General features: G+C 38.5%; 1 long non-coding RNA gene across 2 annotated transcripts; it reads left to right on the top strand.

The window, feature by feature from the left end:
* The first annotated feature begins 45 nt into the window (after positions 1-45).
* LOC146395849 (uncharacterized) lies at positions 46-6,427 on the top strand. 2 transcript variants are annotated; one of them, XR_014829781.1, is made up of 3 exons: positions 46-361; positions 3,873-3,984; positions 6,264-6,427. It is a non-coding gene; the product is annotated as an uncharacterized LOC146395849 (long non-coding RNA). The 2 variants fall into 2 exon arrangements; XR_014829782.1 differs by having other exon boundaries at positions 6,261-6,427.
* Positions 6,428-17,879: the final 11,452 nt, after the last annotated feature.

Below are 17,879 nucleotides of genomic sequence, written 5' to 3'. Positions count from 1 at the left end.
ACGTGACAGCTACGCTGGCCGCTGATTGGAGCGCTGGAGAGAGGCGGAAGCGGCTGGCAACCCCTGGAGACCCCTCACGCCTCCAGGAGGTGGTTACCTGGCAACCAGGAATCTGCGCCGAGGATGTGGTTCTCAGGCCCTGGGCTAGGCTTCCACAGAGTTTACAGCGAAGCAGAAAGTGGAGGAAAAAACAGTGAACCACTGTCTAACATGTTCCACCTACCGCGTCTGCCCTTTCTAGGAAAGTGAGTCATGTATACAATAAATAAATCACAACATCTCCTTCTTGAGGAGCCTGAGGCAGAGAGTTGAGCCTCCTTCAGAGTCTAGGGTTCACTAATCTTGAACCATTGCCTGAAATGTGAGTACGGAATGCTGTCTGTTCTGTTCTTCCTTAGGTTAGACCTTAACCTCTAAAACCAGAACTTTCTCTTGAGAAAAGATAACTTGGAAATGTTGGAGGTACATAACGGTACAGAGAAATGAAAAGCATGATCAATTAGAGAGAATTCAGTCGTTCATGGAAAAGATGCTAATGGTCAGAATTAAGGTGATAGAAATAAAAATGATTAAGAGGGGAGATCAAAAGAAATATTTCTGGGAAAATAGGCCATCATTTTCATTTATGACAAATGTTTGCTTGGTACAGTGTCAACAGTATACATGAAGAGAAAAAGTTGTTAAAGACAAGAGTGTCCATTGGTTGGATAAAGAAGGTTTTTTATGTCTAATTTGTTCCAGCTCTCCAGTTAAGAATCATAAAGCCAAATGAAACATCAGAAATTGTCTGGTTGTACATTCATGATTTAAAGATGAAGATCTTTTAGCTTGGAAAGCTACAGAATTTGTCAAGGACATATAGCTATTTCAGTAGCAGAATTGATGCCATGATCCCAAACTCCCAATTCAGTTCTCTTTTCCCTTTGCTGTGATTTGGTTCACTTGTTTGGAAAGGGAGGTTTAAACTATCACATGTGGGGAGTTCCCATTGTGGCCCAGCGGAAATGAATCTGACTATTATCCATGAGGAGGTGGGTTGGATCTCTGGCCTCCTTCAGTGGGTGGGGATCCAGTGTTGCCTTGAATTGTGGTGTAGGTCGCAGTTGCGGCTCAGATCTCGCCTTAATGAGGCTGTGGCATAGGCGGAGAGCTGTAGCTCAGATTCCAACCCCTAGCCTGGGAACTTCCATATTCCTTGGGTGCAGCCCTAAAAAGCAAAAAAAAATAAAAATAAAAATAAAAAAAACTATCACATATGTGGTTAGATCCAGAACCTAAAGAAATAGTATAACCTGATTTCTAAGGAAAAGATCTTTTTACTGTCATTTTCATTCTTTTATTCAACAAATATTTAATGTGATGCTCTCATTTCATAAACAAAAATGCTGTCAGTCACCCAGGCTGACAGCCAGTTTCAGGGCCATCATTAGCTCCTAACACTTAGAGTACATAGAGTTCTTAATGATTAAATCTAAAAGCAGAGCAACTGGGGGAATCAGTTAACTGCAGTGAGTTCATCTTCAAGGCTAGACGATCCTATGACTGCAGTGGCTTCGCAAAAGGTGTTCAAGACCATTTAATGTGACAAGTGCATTTTTCAGTGGCTATTCTAAATTTAAAAAAGCAACTAAGAAGAACTTATTAAGCTAAATTTTAGAAAAATTGACCCAGAAGGGCTTGAGATTCACGTTAAGTGGCCTTTTCTTATTAATTTTAAAATTAGCCTTTTCACACTAATTTTAATGTAAAAATGGTAAGAGAACAGAAATAAGCCTGACCAAAAAAAAAAAAAAAAAAAAAAAAACCACAAACAAACAAACAAAAAAAACCTGATAAAACTGAGGTGCGGTAAATATGTAGAGAAGTAAATACTTTAAAACTTACTGTATGTGGTATAGATACACTGGCTGAAGCCAGATTGCACTGGCTTGAGAGAGATAGCTGTCAAACTTTTCAGGGTTTCAGCAACCCTCTGTTAAACACAGTTCCTGTTAAAATTAAATGATATAAACTTATAATTTTAAAATGATATTAAAAACAAAGTAGTAAATATAACTCATCACTTACTATTTTTAGTATTTTATTTGTATCTATGCTCTTGAGTTATTTATGTCTATTAGGTCTATTTATGTCTAAGTCTCCATTATTGAAATACTATATAATATCGTATATTTCTTCCCAACTTGTCATTCTATGCTATGATGTTGGAGGCTTGACATTGGCCAAAGTGGGTGTATTTACAACCCCCAAATCAGCAAACGCTGCAAATCAGGGCATGATTCATGATTTTCTTAACTGTTTAGACCTATTCTGTGTAACAAAGTAGCTACTAGCAAAATGTGTTTTTGTTTTTAATTAAAATTAAAAAGAATGAAAAGTTTAGTTCCTTAGTTACAATAGCCACATTTCAAGTGCTCAGTAGTCAGTGTGGTTAAGTGGCTTCTGTATTAAACAGCACAGATAAAGAATAGCTTTATTTTCATTTTCATTGTCACAGAAAGTTCTATTGGTAAGTGCTGGTTTATTTATGGAGTTTCAAAACTGTTCTTGGAAAAAGCCAGGTAGTAAATATTTTAGGCTTTGCAAACCATGCAGCCTTCATCTCACTACTTAATTCTACTGTTATAGTTTGAAAGCAGTTATTAGACAAAGCATGAAAGGAGAGGTGTGGCTGTGTCCCAAAAAAACTTTATTTATAAAAATAAAGGGGGCCAACTGAATTTGACCTATATAGGTTATTTGCCAATCCTTGCTGTAAACTTAAGAAAATGATAGAGAAAATGTGTTTTTTTTTTACTTTTTTTATTACTCAAATGAATTTATCACATCTGTAGTCGTATAATGATCATAACAATCTGATTTCACAGGATTTCCATCCCACAGCCCAAGCACATCCCCCCACCCCCCAAACTGCCTCCTCCGGAGACCATAAATTTTTCAATGTCTATGAGTCAGCATCTGTTCTGCAAAGAAGTTCAGTCTGTCCTTTTCTCAGATTCCACATGTCAGTGAGAGCATTGGATGTTGGTGTCTCATTGTATGGCTGACTTCACTTAGCATGATAATTTCTGGGTCCATCCATGTTGCTAAGAATGCCGGTATTTTGTTCCTTTTAATGGCTGAGTAATATTCCATTGTGTATATGTACCACTTCTTCTTGATCCACTCCTCTGTCGATGGACATTTAGGTTGTTTCCATGTCTTGGCTATTGTAAATAGTGCTTCAATGGACATTGGAGTACATGTGTCTTTGCAAGTCGTGGTTTTCTCTGAATAGATGCCCAGGAGTGGGATTGCTGGATCAAATGGTAGTTGAGAAAATGTTAATAATGCAATTCAACTGTAAAGTGGGTTGTATCTATAGCATTACAATATAAATAGCACAAAAATTGAGGAACTCTGCTTCTAGCATTCAAAAACTATTTTCCAATGCTGCAAAGTAGTTTGTGAGATCAGTGATGAAAAGGCCTTCATTGTTTTGCTCTTGACTCATTAACATAAATGAAAATATCAATCTGCATTAAAGCACTATGTTCCTTTGTCTATTTCAATCATAAGTTGGTAAAAGTTATAAAAGAATTCAGTGAAAATCAATTAGCTGCATGGAATATAAGATATTATATTATTATATGTAAATTATGTACAACAGAACCTTTATCTCAGCAAAATCCAGAATAGACGTGTGTGCATATGTATATGTACACATTGTTTTATTCAGAGTGTTGGTTGTTACACATCCATTAGTTTACCACTAAAAGGTACTCGAATATGTCTAAAAAGGTGATACTGGGTGCCTAGTGATTCTTGGTGTTTCTAAAGCCATCAATCTATGTATCCATTGATTTTTCTTTCTTTCTATTTATCTATTACAGCCTTGAAAATGTGCCACTCATCTCCAGCTGTCAGAAGCATCAAAGACAGATGACCGTAGGTGCTATGCCCAGAATCCACCACCTCTGTGTCTTGCCAAAGCCATACCTCACGGTATGTAGATTTTCTCTCCGCAATTATTGTTTGACCTCAGCAAATAATTGTCTCCAGTTCATACTGAAATGTCCCAGTAGTATACAACTGGCCCATCAGATTGAAAGAAAATTTTGTGACTATATTTTTTATTTTAAATGGAAGATGCTATTTGAACATATATTTGCACTGAATATTGGGAGGTAATAGAAACATAAGCAAAATTATTCTTATTTACTTTGACAGCCATGTGAGCTGCTACCTTAAGTTTATAATAGTTCCTCTTAAATAATGATAATGTTTTCAGTATTTATGTATTTGTTATCTATACCTGTCTTTGTATTTAAGTAAGATTTATCAAAGCTTTATAAAGAGCATCAAAGAAATATATGTAATAGATCGACATAGTGCAACAGACTAAGCAGAGGTAAAACAAAGCAAGGTTCAGACTTCTGGTTCTGGAAAATATGCCTTAGACCATTTTGCTGTGAAAATAAGACAAGATGTTGTTGCTATGAATGGGAGTCTCGCATGAAGCAATTTGCTGAAAATATCTCAGAAGACTTTGGGCCATAAGACAAAGCTTTTTGTTCCAGGGATCACTGCCACAACTCATCTTTTAGCCACAATTTTAATCTTTTAGTGGGTCCGGGTTGAAGAGCACTTATTCATTTTCCGCATATTTTTAAAATGCTTAAGATCGTAAACAACAAGTTCAAATCTAGCATTTATAAAATCTTGTTCAGTGCATGGCCAAATTTTCCTTCACTATGCTTGTAAAATTAAACCTTAGAGGATTTCTTCTGTGTTACTGTATTTCTATTCATTGCCATCTTGCCAAAAGGAAAAAGAGAAAGAAAAGTCTCTGAATATATATTTATGAAACAATAAAACAATATATGTCACATTGTGCATTTCCAGATAACAAACTTATAAATTGCTTGATTTTATGGCCTAACATATTTTTCTAAGAAGCACAACAGTTTAAATTGGTAAAAAGTATGTCTTATTCTTTTGAATGTTGTTTTTCCATACTCCTACACTCCCTTGTCCCTATGCCACCCTCCAGACACCACAACTATATTATAGTTTGGAGGATTTTTAGGGATTAAAGAGGAACAAGAAATCAGTGGATTCAAATTCTCTTTCTGGAGAAGTTAATATTGATGTTTTTGTTTTTGTTTTTTTCTCAAAAGGAGAGTGTGGGCAAATTAAGTCAGTTTGTTTTTGTTTTTGTTTTTACTTTTTTGGCTGCCCTGTGGCATATGGAGTTCCTGGGCCAGGAATCAGATCTGAGCTGCAGTTGCAACCTACACTGCAGCTGCAGCAATGCCAGCACTGCCGTTTTAACCCACTGTGCCGGGCAGAGGATCAAACCTGTGTCCTGGCACTGCAGAGATGCCAGCAATCCCATTTCACCACAATGGGAACTCCAATAAGTCATTCTTGAATGTCTCTTTAAGCAGGTCAGTGAATGCCTAATATTTGCTAATTTATTGCATATCATTAAAAGTTTGAAAAATTCTCTGCTGACTCTCTGCTCCTCAGGTCTGTATCCCCAGTCTGTGCTGGTTCACTCTGCGCATCTTCCTTTCCTCTTTTCTCTCCCTCTCTCCACCCCTATCCTGAGAATCTTAGTGTTGCATAAGGAAAGATTAAATAGATTGGTATCCTTGACCTTCTGGAGTTTGTTTTCTCTCAGAGGAGACAGTGGTATGAATAAAAATGCCAGCTCTTTGGAAAGCCTCTGCCCTCCATTTGTATGGCTGTCTAGCTTCTGTACATCAGTCTCCCTCTCCATCCCCTGATTTGTTGAAGATTTTAGGTCCCAGTACAAAGTCTTCCCCTCTGATCCTGCTTCAGCAGGACTGGGCTAGAGGATGCCTGCATAGCTAGTAAAACATTATTTCTGTGTGTCTGTGAAGATAGTCCTGGAAAAAATGAGCATCTCATTCAGAAAACTAAATAAAGAAGATCCTCTCTCCCCAGTGAGGGTGGACATTTGTCTAATCCCTTGAGGGTTATCATACAGTAAAAGGCAGAGGAAGGGCAAATTTACTGTCCCTCCTTGAGCTGGGATGTCCATCTCTCCTGCCCTTGGATATTAGCATCCTGGTCCTCAAGCCTTTGGACTCTGGGATGGACGCCGTTGGTTCCCTCTTACTCTCAGGCCTTTGGGTTTGGACTGAAACCACCAGCTTTCCTGGACCTCCAGCTTACAAACAGCAGATTGTGGGGCTGATCAGCCTCCTTCGTCATGTGAGCTAATCCCTCATAAGACATCTTTTTCTATTAAGAAGACCCTACCTGAGAGCTCCCTCACCTCTTCCACCCCATGTGGACACGACAAGAAGATGGCCATGTAGGACCCCAGAAGCGTGCTGTCACTAGACGCAGAATCTGCTGGCATCCTGATCGTGGACTTCCCAGCCTCCAGAACTGTAAGAAATAAATTTCCATTGTTTATCAGCCACCCAATATATGGTATTTTGTTATAGCAGCCGAAGGTGACTTATACATATCTTTGTTTCTATCACTCTTCCTAAGAACAATTCAACCCATTCTTTGCTGTCTGCACATAAGTATCTGAATGTCATTGGGGGAAGACAGACCACACAATTAGACTAACTGATTTTCCTTTAATTTGTGACTGTAAACCTTACATAGACTCAAATGCAGTATTCTCTCCCAAGACCGTAAGCTTCCCTGGGTTACAGATGTCTTACATCAGTAATTATAGTCATCATTTCCTAGAACTTGATGGCTCACTATCCACCAGCCAGTGAGACCACAGTTATCCCCATTACTGTTCTGTTTTAAAGGAAGTTAAAGGTTGGTTTTTCTGCTGGCTCTGTCTTTGCTTGTTGACATTTAACTCATTTTACTTCTGGCTGGTTTTGTTGTATCAATACTTTGGCTGTAAATTTAATTCTTGACTTTGGTTTTTCTGTTTCCTCTCTTTTGGATGACGTTTAACTTGATAATCTACAGCAGCAGTTCTCACGACCTAATGGCCTTGGTCTTTATATCCTTAAGAATTGCTGAGAACCCCCAAAGAATGTGTGTATATGGGTTGTTTTTTATTGATATTTATGGCATTCAAAAGTAACATTGAGAATTAAAAATTTTAAAATAATTTATTTTAAAACAAACTAATGAACCCACTGAAGATTATCATAAATAACATATTTTCTATGAAAATAATTATATTTGCCAAAACAAGAAATTTAGTGAGAAGGGTAGCAGTGTTTAACATTTTGAAGTCTCTCCAATGAATGGCTTAATAGAAAATGACTGTTGGTTTGGAGTTTCTGTTGTGGCTTAATGATAACCAACCCAACTAGTTTCCATGAGCATGCAGGTTTGATCCCTGGCCTCACTCAGTGAGTTAAGGATCCAGCGTTGTTGTGGCTATGGTGTAGGCCAGCAGCTGTAGCTTCGATTCAACCCCTAGCCTGGGAACTTCCACAGGCTTTGGGGTGCAGCCCTAAAAAGACGAAAACAAAAACAAAAACAAAACAAAACAAAAGAAGATGACTGTTGGATTCCCATGTCTACTTTTGCATAAAACCTCTGGAAAACTGTCATAAAAGAACAAGAGAGGAAAAAGGCAATAATGCCTTGGTATTTTCATGTGAAAATTTTGGAAAGGATTTCAGGAACCCCAGGGGTCCTGGGTAATGCTTTGAGTACCAATGATGGACTCTGTAGACTTTTCCCACTGCAGCTCTCAACCCAACTCTTCAGCTTGATTCTAAGTGGTCCATCCAATTCCTGACTTTCCCAAATAAATGATCTCAAAAAACCAATACTCTGTGAACAGAATAGATTAAGGAAATTCCTTCATACCAGAAGGTCACTGGGCTGATTTTCACAGAGGTTGCGGGGCAGCACAGACTGCTTCCTGGTCTTTAGCCAGGCTTGTGAGGACAACAGCCACACGGAGAATAGGAGGGTTGCACAGCAAGGAAGGAAGGAAAACCAGGTAATAGCCTATACCTCCCGAGTGCCTTTTGGCATAAAAATGGAAGGCTCATGAAGGTGGGTTTGCAAAGTGTTACTCCTTTGGCTCTTCTCTGAGACTTTGAAGAAATGTCCTCATGTGGCTGCAGAGGGTGGTTCCATAGATTTCCATCTCTAGGAGGAATAGACCCTTATACTCTATGTGGCATGTGGTGACTCACCCAGTCATATCATAACCAGGTAAGACTGAGTAAATTGCCAGGTGGAGGAGTGGAGCTCGAATTTGTACACAAACAATAGATAAAACTCAGACTCAGAGTAGAGCAGAGAAATGGGACTTGGGGAGCAAGGAACGCTGAAATTCAGAGAGGGGAGTGCTCCCTGGTGGTCTTGTAATCAGGACTCACCGCTCTCATGGCTACAATGGGTTCAGTTCCAGGGCTGGAAACAGAGAATTCACTCAGTCCCAGGCAAACCAAGATGATTAGTGGAATTTATCACCAAGAACTAGAGAAGGTAACAAAACAGCACAGTGATTGAAAAGTCTTAGCATTTCAATTTAGCTTTTGGAAAACAAAAAGGAGAGGAGAGATGTAAGTCACATTTTGTTAAAATGGTGTTGGATAATCAAGACCAGTTACTTTGAAGATGGACGATCTGTTCGTGTGGTTAGGCTGCCCTCTGGTGGTGATATGCTCTCAACTGCAATCATTTGATATCAAGTGAGTTGGATTTTTTTTTTTTGAAGATTTTTTAAAATTTTCTTTTCTATTCAAAATGAAATATGCTTCACACAAAGTTTCTCCTTTGATATTAACTATATGTATGAAGTATTATGTAACTATTCTGTAGATATGCTTCATTCCCCCTCCCCATGTAATCACAGTGTGGGCAAAATCATGCCTTTGGCCCCTGTTTTTCTTAGTTATCAGTACGGAGAACCTGTTTGACCCTGAAATCTTTAACAAGATAGATAATTTAAAATTGAGTCTCTTAAGCACTAGATTCACATCTGGTGTGCCCTTGACCTTGACATACTCTTCCCCCAGATTTCTATGTGTGTTTCTCCTTTCCCTCCTTCAGATCTCTGATTAAATGTTACCTTATCAGACAGTCCTTCCTAACTACATTGTATAAATGGCAACTCTTTTTGTGATACTTTCTATTATCCTTAGCCTACTTTAGTCCTCTTTAGGCCAGTCAACCACACTTGAAATCCTTTTTTCTCTCCCTTTCTCTCTCTCTCATCTATCTATACATCCATCTACCACTTGTCCCACTAGAAAAAGTCAGGGACTTTGCCTGTATTAATTACTACTGTCTCTATAGCATCTCAGCTATGATGGTCATAGGTACCAGTAGGTGCACAATATATATTACTTAATGGCTGAATGAATGAATGGTCAGTTTTTAATTAGCCAATACCAATTCTCTGAAAGACATTGAGGAGCCAAACACAATGCACAAGTCCTTGCAAAGGAAAGTTTTCTTTAAAAGAACTCATGCTGCAGCTTATCTTTTATCGCAACTAAACAGCCATGTTACCTAATTTCACAAAGTGGAAATAGAGTGGTAATGCTAGCCTCTGTCATTCATAGGCCTCTGCAAGCCTGGCAAAACACTGGCTGTGAAGAAGGTCCAGGGACCTCCAACACCAGGCTATGTCAGAGTGATTATCCCAAATAGCCTTGGGCTGAGTATAAATTAGGTTGGGCAAGGAACCAGGAGACCAGGGCTGGCAAAGCTGCCTTAAGCTTCTAGATGACTGGACTAACCAAAAAAACAAACAGGCAAAGAGGATGGAAGGTGAATGCCAGGCCCCCTGTGAATGTAGACAGATTAGAAACTCTTTTCTTTGTGTTGGCAGTTGTTTAGGGACCTACTAACTATGTAAACAAGGACAAGTGAAGTCTTACTTCATTTTTCTCATCTTGAGATCAGGTTAGACAAATGGGACAATGCATGTAAAGTCACATGTATGTATGTGGAAAGTGTCAACTATCTTGTTGGTGCACATAGCCGTGTACACAGCGTTATAAAGTAGGTCATGACATCCAAACTTTAAACACTGACCTATCCTGTGTGTACTTCACTGCACCATCTGTATAAAATCTCTGCTTTAAACATTCCAGATGTTAACTAGTTCAGTCACAATCTTCTCTGATGTCTGTAAAACCCACTGACTTTTATTCTACAGCTTACACTTGGCTAGACAAAGGCTAGCATGGCAAAGACCGGTCACTGCACAGCTTTGGTGATGCTGCAAGATTCTTAAATTCTTCTTTCACTTATTAATTGGATAAGTAGCCCATATGCTTTGAAATGTAGGGACTTTATAATTTAACAGTCTCTCACTGAACTTTTTTTAAGGTAGTGTGACCTCTTCATTCTTAATATGTTGAAAACCAAAACACCATCATAGATTTTTTTTCCTGCCTCATAATTCATAGGAATATTTATTACCATTTGGATGAAAATTCCCCTCATAGAAGTATTCTCCATAGCCCTCATTACCAATTATGCTGATTACTTAGTATTGTACTCACAAAGAAAACTGCTTTTCATTCCATCAACATTTTATCATTTCTTTCTCTGCTCTGATCACAGTAACAAAATTTATCTATGGCTAAGGCTTTAGCCAAGAATCACAAAGTAACTTTATAAATACTTCTGTGTTATCTAAAATTACAAAACAATTTTATTTTGAATCAGAAGACTACAGACCAACATTCAGAGCATACTAATTCTGCATTGTGGGCAATTCTAGCAGTTACTTAAACTATCAAACCTTAAGCTCATTTGAAGCGGAAATGAGTAAGGCAGGAAGGATCTGTAAATCGGACATCATAAGGTAATAAAAATTCCAGGAACAAAACTTTCCATATTACTGTAGAGAAAAAGAAATAATAACTGTGGTTAGCCCTAATTCTATTTTTGAATCACACAGTGCCTTTTCGAGGTATTTTAAGCAGTGATTGTTAAAACTCATGTTGATGGACCATGTGTCAGTTACCTTGGATGTTAGCTTAATTAGAAAATCGCACTTTCCAATAAGGATATGTAAATGAGGCAACATGTATTTCTTTCAGTAATTTCACTATTAATGAATAATTTCATTCTTCTTTCATTATACAGATTTGTACTTGTTATTATGTTTCCTGGACATATTACCTCAATTAGTTGGAAAGTTCATTAGAAGCAATGATGAAGATCCTCCCTTTTTTTAGACTGTTACCAAGTCTCTGAATTTAACTTTATCTATAAACAGGAATTTTGTTAGTTATTTTTCCTTTGTACATCAAATTACATCTTAATTTCAGGGCGGTGAAAAATTCATCTCTCATTTATTCATTGAAATTAAATCAATATTAAAACTTTTTAATAACCTAACAGAGTATTAGGCATGTATATTTTGCTCTTCAAAATATGTTCACTACATAGATTAATAATGGTGTCTTTATCATAGTCTAGCTAAATTGCCACTACACATATTAAAAAACCTACATAGGCTTATTCATGAGAACATACAAGTGGAGGGAACCATGCTACACATTCTCAATATTGGACAAGGAATAAGGACTGTTTTTCTTGTTAACAGCCTTTGATTAAATAAGACTTAGCTAAAAATTTTTTGATGCTTAACTGAAAATATATCTAAGGAGATCATAACCAGTACTGCTTAATAAAAAAGATGAAAAGTAGTGTTTTAGATTTTTTTCCACGTCTTAACTTTCAGACTGTAGGAAAGTTGAAAGAATATTGAAAAGAATTTCTAAGCCTTTTATCCAGAGTTCCTAAATGTTAACATTTGCTACCTTTGTTTTGCTCTTTCCTTCTCAAATATGTTACACACATACACCTAGAGTTTAATCTTCTCTTTGTATATATTTTTCTTCATTTTTTTCAAAGAAAGTAGCAGACATGATGACTTTACTCTTTTTTTTCTTTTCTTTTCTTTTCTTTTTTTTTTTTTTTTTTTTTTTTTTTTTGCTTTTTTAGGTTTGCACCCACGGCATATGGAGTTTCCCAGGCTAGGGGTCGAATCGGAGCTACTGCTGCCAGCCTACACCACAGCCACAGCAATGCCAGATCCTTAACCCACTGAGCGAGGCCAGGAATTAAACCCACAACCTCATGGTTCCTAGTCGGATTCTTTTCTGCTGAGCCATGATGGGAGCTCCGACTTTACTCTTAAATATCTCAGTAAATATTTTAGTATTAAATGTTTTAGTATTTATACTGAAGTATAAATAAATGTTCCTGTATTTCAGTAAATGTTTCCTAAAAAACAAAGACATTATCTTACTAACCGAAGTACAATTATCAAAATCAAAAAAGTAAGAGTTCCTGCTGTAGCACAGTGGGTTAAGAATCAAACTGCAGCCTCTCAGGTCTCTACAGAGGCAGTTTCCACTGCCGGCCCGGCAGTGCAGTGGCTTAAAAGGTCCAGCATTGCCACAGCTGTGGCATAGGTTGCCTCTGTGGCTTGGATTCAGTCCCCGGCCCGAGAACTTGTATGTGCCATGGATGTGGCCATAAAAAAACCCAGAAATGTAGTTATTGAAATCTAATCCACAGACATTGTTCGAACATTGCCAACTGTCCCAATAATATCCTTTATAGCAGAAGAAAGTCCTGGTCCACACTCCCCCACGACCCCGCTGTTGGTTGTTCTCTCTTCTTGGTCAGCTTTAGTCTGAACACTGCTCAGTCTGCCTTTGCTTTCATAACCTTGGTAGTTTCGGAGAATATAAGCCAGTCATTTTGTACTGTCCTTACACTTGCTTTTATGGGGTACGGCATGTGATGGGATTCAGCATATGCATTTTTAGCAGCAATATTGCTGAAGTCTATTTTCATTTGTGCTATTCCAGGAGATATTAACTTTGATCACTTCATACATAATGTTATATTTTTTGTTGTAATAAATGAGCATATTACGGGAGATATTTTTGAGTAAGGAATATAAAATTCCTATTACTCATCAGACTTACTTTTATCCACTAGTTTTAGCATCTGCTAATGATTCTTTTGAAATAAATTATTACTACAATAGTTGCCAAATGGTGATTATCTAATTCTATCTAATATACCTAATAGTGCAGCTTTAATCAGAAATAAGATATATTCTATATTTGTTTTCATCTTTTCATAGTTTAATTATTTTCTTAATGGATCTGTATGTTCTTATTTTTTCCCTCACTGCTAGTTTTATCTAAGAGATCTGTGAAAATTGCCTAGGTCATTTGGTAAAAGCTGCTGATTTTATAGTTCATTTCCTTCTTATAATTAGTAATTGTTTGCATTAGACATTTTATTTTAATAGTCTTAAAAGTAATGATGCCATTTTAAGAGTGCACCTTTTTTATATGTAAAGGGATTCTCTAAAGAATATTTCTTGCTGTCTTGGGGTTAGATTCCTTCTCTGAAGCTTAAATTTACCAGGCATGTGTCAATTTTGTTTTTTTTTAATTTTTTAATTATTATTTCCCCAATATAATTTTTTTCCTACTGTACAGCATGGTGACCCAGTTACACATACATGTATACATTCCTTTTTCTCACATTATCATGTTCCTTCATAAGTGACTAGACATAGTTCCCAGTGCTACACAGCAGGATCTCATTGCTAATCCATTCTGAAAGCAATAATTTGCATCTAATAACCCCAAGCTCCCAATCCATCCTACTCCCTCCCCCTCCCCCTATTATTTTCTTTGAAATGGCACTTAAAAAATTTACCAACCTGAATAGCTATAGACAAGACCCTGCTCCTCCTATACTAGGGATTCTCTCTCTCTCTCTCTCTCTCTCTCTCTCTATGTATGTATGGACACACACACACATATACATATAGTATGAGGATATGAAGGGTGAAGATAATATTTACCAAGCTATGAACATTCATCTCTAAGTTTATATACACTTTATCTCTGGATATTAAAATGTCATAATTGCTAAATTTTAGTGACCCAGTTAAGAGGAATGGAGAAGGTCTTCATCTTTCAAAAAAATATGTAAATTGGAGTTCCCATTGTGGTGCAGCGGAAACAACCCAACTATTATCCATGAGGATAGGGGTTTGATCCCTGGCTTTGCTCAGTGGGTTAAGGATCCGGCATTGCCCATGAGCTGTGGTGTAGGTTGCAGATGTGGCTAGGATCCTGAATTGCTGTGACTGTGGAGCAGGTCGGCAGTTGTAGCTCTGATTCAACCCCTAGCCCAGGAACTTCCATATGCTGAGGGTGTGGTCCTAAAAAGAAAAAAAATTGTGTGTGTGTGTGTGTGTGTGTGTGGGGGATAATACCAAAAAGGGATGAACATTATTTTGTGATAAAATTGGAAAAATTCTAGCATGGAGCTCTGGAGGGGTGTTTATTGGTGGTTTGCTGATAATCACCTAGAACCTCCATTTTATTACCAGCATTGTCATCAAACCATGCCTGATGCAGGCTCACTTTGGGATGTATAACTTGTTATTACAATAAATGTGTCCTTGATATTCACTTGTTGGGATAATGGTTTAAATTAATAGCACCTTTTTTCCACCCTAACCCATCTTGCCCTGCTTTCCTTATAGCTTAACCAGGTGTAGTTATATGTTCAGAGATGGGTATTTATAATACATAGTTTTCACAGATTACGTATAGTTATTGCACATAAATGGAGGTTTTATTGTAAACATTAAGAACTTTTCTAAAGAAGAACTTTTTCTAAGATCAAAAAACTTAAACATATGGAAATACAAGGATTTAAAATGTTCTGTTTTTATAATTATGTTTAGAAACATTAAATAATCTTAGTATTAAGGTATACTCTTGGCGGTGAAATAAACATGGCATATATAAATAAATTCACTGCTATTCTTCAGTCAATGCAGTTTTTATCAAGACTGCAGCCAACAGATAAATAAGACATCTCTAATTCCAATTAGATGATTCATTATACAGATGGAATCTATTTTCTTATATGAAATTATATTTTAAAGATCAATGGAGCAACAGAAAAATAATGATGATGAGAGGGCTCCATAGCTTCACAAATGTCTTTTGATCATTTTTTTTTTGTTGCTGTAAGTAAGATGAACTAGCTTATGATTTGAACATTTTACTGCAGTCAGTACAAAGAATTGAATTATTTGTACAATGTTTCTTACACTAGAGTGATTTTTTATTTTCTGGAATGATAGCTCTCCAGGCTGTTTTCTAGCCAGAATCTAAATTGCTCAGGCACCTTTCTGTCTAATCCGATTCATGCTTGGCAACATTACACGCCTGGCTGAGTCGTAGGGAACACACCTAAGGGGGGCAGTGAATCATAAGGAGAAGAGCCCTGAGTTAGGAAGGAGAAACCAGAGTGCTTCCAGGTCCTGTAGGATGATAAACAGTAAAGTTCTTTGCGGTCTCTTCTTTTTCAGGCAGGTGACGACTCTGTGCTTCCGTGTATCGCTGCAACTTTCCTGCAGTGGGTAAAGGAGATGTATGAGTATATGAGTTCCCTTTTGATGTGTAACCAATCACCCCAAAGTGTATTGGCTTAAAGCTACAGTGATTGACTCTTTCTCATAATTGGTTGGCTGGTGATTCTGCTCTCCAAGTGGGGTTGGCTCACTGAGTGTCTGCATTCATCTGATAACCTCATTGAGTAGGAAGGTCCAAGAAGGGCTCTTTCATGTGTCTGGGGCTTTAGTGCTGGCCATGAGCAGGAGCACCTCATTCTCTTCCCATTTACTGTCTAATTCCACGTGCCACCCCTTTCTATCAAGACATTCTGGACTATTTACCCAGAAGTTCAAGGATCTGAGAGCAAAAGTCACAGCTTTCAGGTCTGTTAAGGGCTACTTCCCAAACTGGCAGAGTGCCACTTCTGCTACATATATTGGGCAGGTCACATTCTACTGGGAAAGCCCAGCCCGATTCAAGGGGAGGGGACACTCCATCTCTTGATAGAATGAGTATCCTGTGCACACAGGGAGAGGAGGAATTGTTGGCAGTTCATTTTTGAGATGATATACAAGATAGGTTTATTATTTTTAATGCTGCCAAGATTAATTTCTCCCATTTTTCAGTAATCATAGCCATTTTCCCTCAAGAAACCATTCTTCCTACTCTCAATCCAAATGCTTTGGGTGAAGTCCCATCCCCAACTCAAGTGTGAGGTATGGGACCTGAGCTTAGGTCATTCAGTGCATGGTGTTACCTTCACCACAGAGGTCAGGAGTGAAAATGTGACCTAATCAAAGTCGAGTGATCACAATAAAGTCTGTTTTCCTGGCCATTTTGGGCGAGGGTCTCATCTTCTTCTCTTGTGGTCTCTCAGCTAAAGATGATGCTAACTAGGGATGATAGAGGGATTGTCACAGGATAGATTCAAGCAAGAAGTAGAGCCCTAAGCCAGATGACATGACTGACTCCAGGAATCTGGCTTGCTGGAGGCCAGAAGGCCACCTTGGTCTTCTCCAGGTTGTGATGCATTTCATTTCTCTACATGCACAATGCCTTGACCAGAAGAGTTCCAGCTAGTTGAAACAGAAAGTTAAACTTGTCTACAATACCATTCCCTTCTTGGCTTTATAGCCCACATTTTAAATGCCTTGAAGCAAAGGGAGTGAGGAGAAAGAACTCCTCTGTGAGAAATACAAGGAGAGAATGAAGGCTTTTTCCAGTATTAGAGAGGATGTTTTTGTCAGGTTGAGCTTGGGAGTGGGCAGAGAAGAGATCAGTGGGGATCCGACCTTGCTGTGCCCCAGTCCCCAAGGAGGTGGCCAGGCCCCAGAAGAGGTGACAAGGGGGTGTATGATGCGAGGCAGGACCTCAGCTCCAATGCACTCATCCTCTTCAAAGAAAACATAGCCAAGAGTAGCATGGAAGCTGCAAAGCTGGCTGGGCTGCCTGCCATCCCTGTGGAGAATGGGCCAATGAGAGCCTGAAAACTTAACATGTTAAGACACAGGGATTCTGCAGTACCCTTGTGGTGAGAGGCCTTTGGACCTTCAAGGTTGAGTGGCCTGCCAGCCCAAGGGAGTTTTGATATAAGCTGATGTTAAATGAACTTTTAGAAAACAGAACAATGACTTTTTGGGGTACATTTGAATTTGTGGATTGAGATTTATGCTTGTTAAACACTAATAAAATGTATGAATTCAAGCAAATTAAGATTTATGGGCAGCAGTGTTCTATACACAAGCTGGAGGATGGGAGATCATGAAATCAAAATATCTTGTATGTCTATACTAACTGGAGATTGTATGTGTATATGTGTAAAATTTGAATTAAATTCAGAGCCCGCGAGTTTCTGCTATGGCACAATGGGATAGGCAGCATCTTGGGAGCACTGGGATGCAAGTTTGATACCAGCTGGCACAGTGGGTTTGAGGATCCAGCATTGCCACAGCTGCGGCTCAGGTTGTGACTGTTGCTCAGATCTGATCCCTGGCTAGGGAACTCCATATGCTGCTGAGTGGTGGAAAAATAAAAAAAAAAACAAATAAATAAATAAGTAAATTCATTGCTCGTAGTTTAATAAAGACACAGACAATTAGAGCTGGAACTGCAGCACAGGCAGATGAGCTCATTGATGGGAAGACAGTCTGTGTTTGAAGCATTTAGACCATGTGCCTACTCAAGTCTCTAGGTCCTGGTGAGCCACTGAATCCAAGTTGGAAGATAAAGGCAGTAGATATTTACAGAGCAAAATAGGGGAGGAGATTGGGGTTTGGGGGGCAAGGATTGTTTTAAGCATATTCAAAGTTTATTTTTCTGAGTGGAGAGAAAGCATGGCGAATTCTAGAAACCTGAATGGTGCTGTGCAGGATGAAAGCAAGGATCCCTACAGGAACGACAACCCCAGGAGGTCAGGCTGGAGAGCTGTGCAGGGTGGCGGGGGCGGGGGAATGGGGGTAGGGGGGTGTTGCCTGAGCTATGAGTCCAATCTATGCTGTTTCAGTGCTGGTC

The sequence above is a fragment of the Sus scrofa genome, chromosome 15 (genome assembly GCF_054392235.1).
Source record: "Sus scrofa isolate SSC_HxYL_T2T_F1_AM1 chromosome 15, Sscrofa_HxYL_maternal_Yorkshire_Landrace_v2.0, whole genome shotgun sequence".
NCBI classification, from domain to species: Eukaryota; Metazoa; Chordata; class Mammalia; order Artiodactyla; family Suidae; genus Sus; species Sus scrofa.
This window is presented reverse-complemented; position numbering and strand designations above follow the sequence as displayed.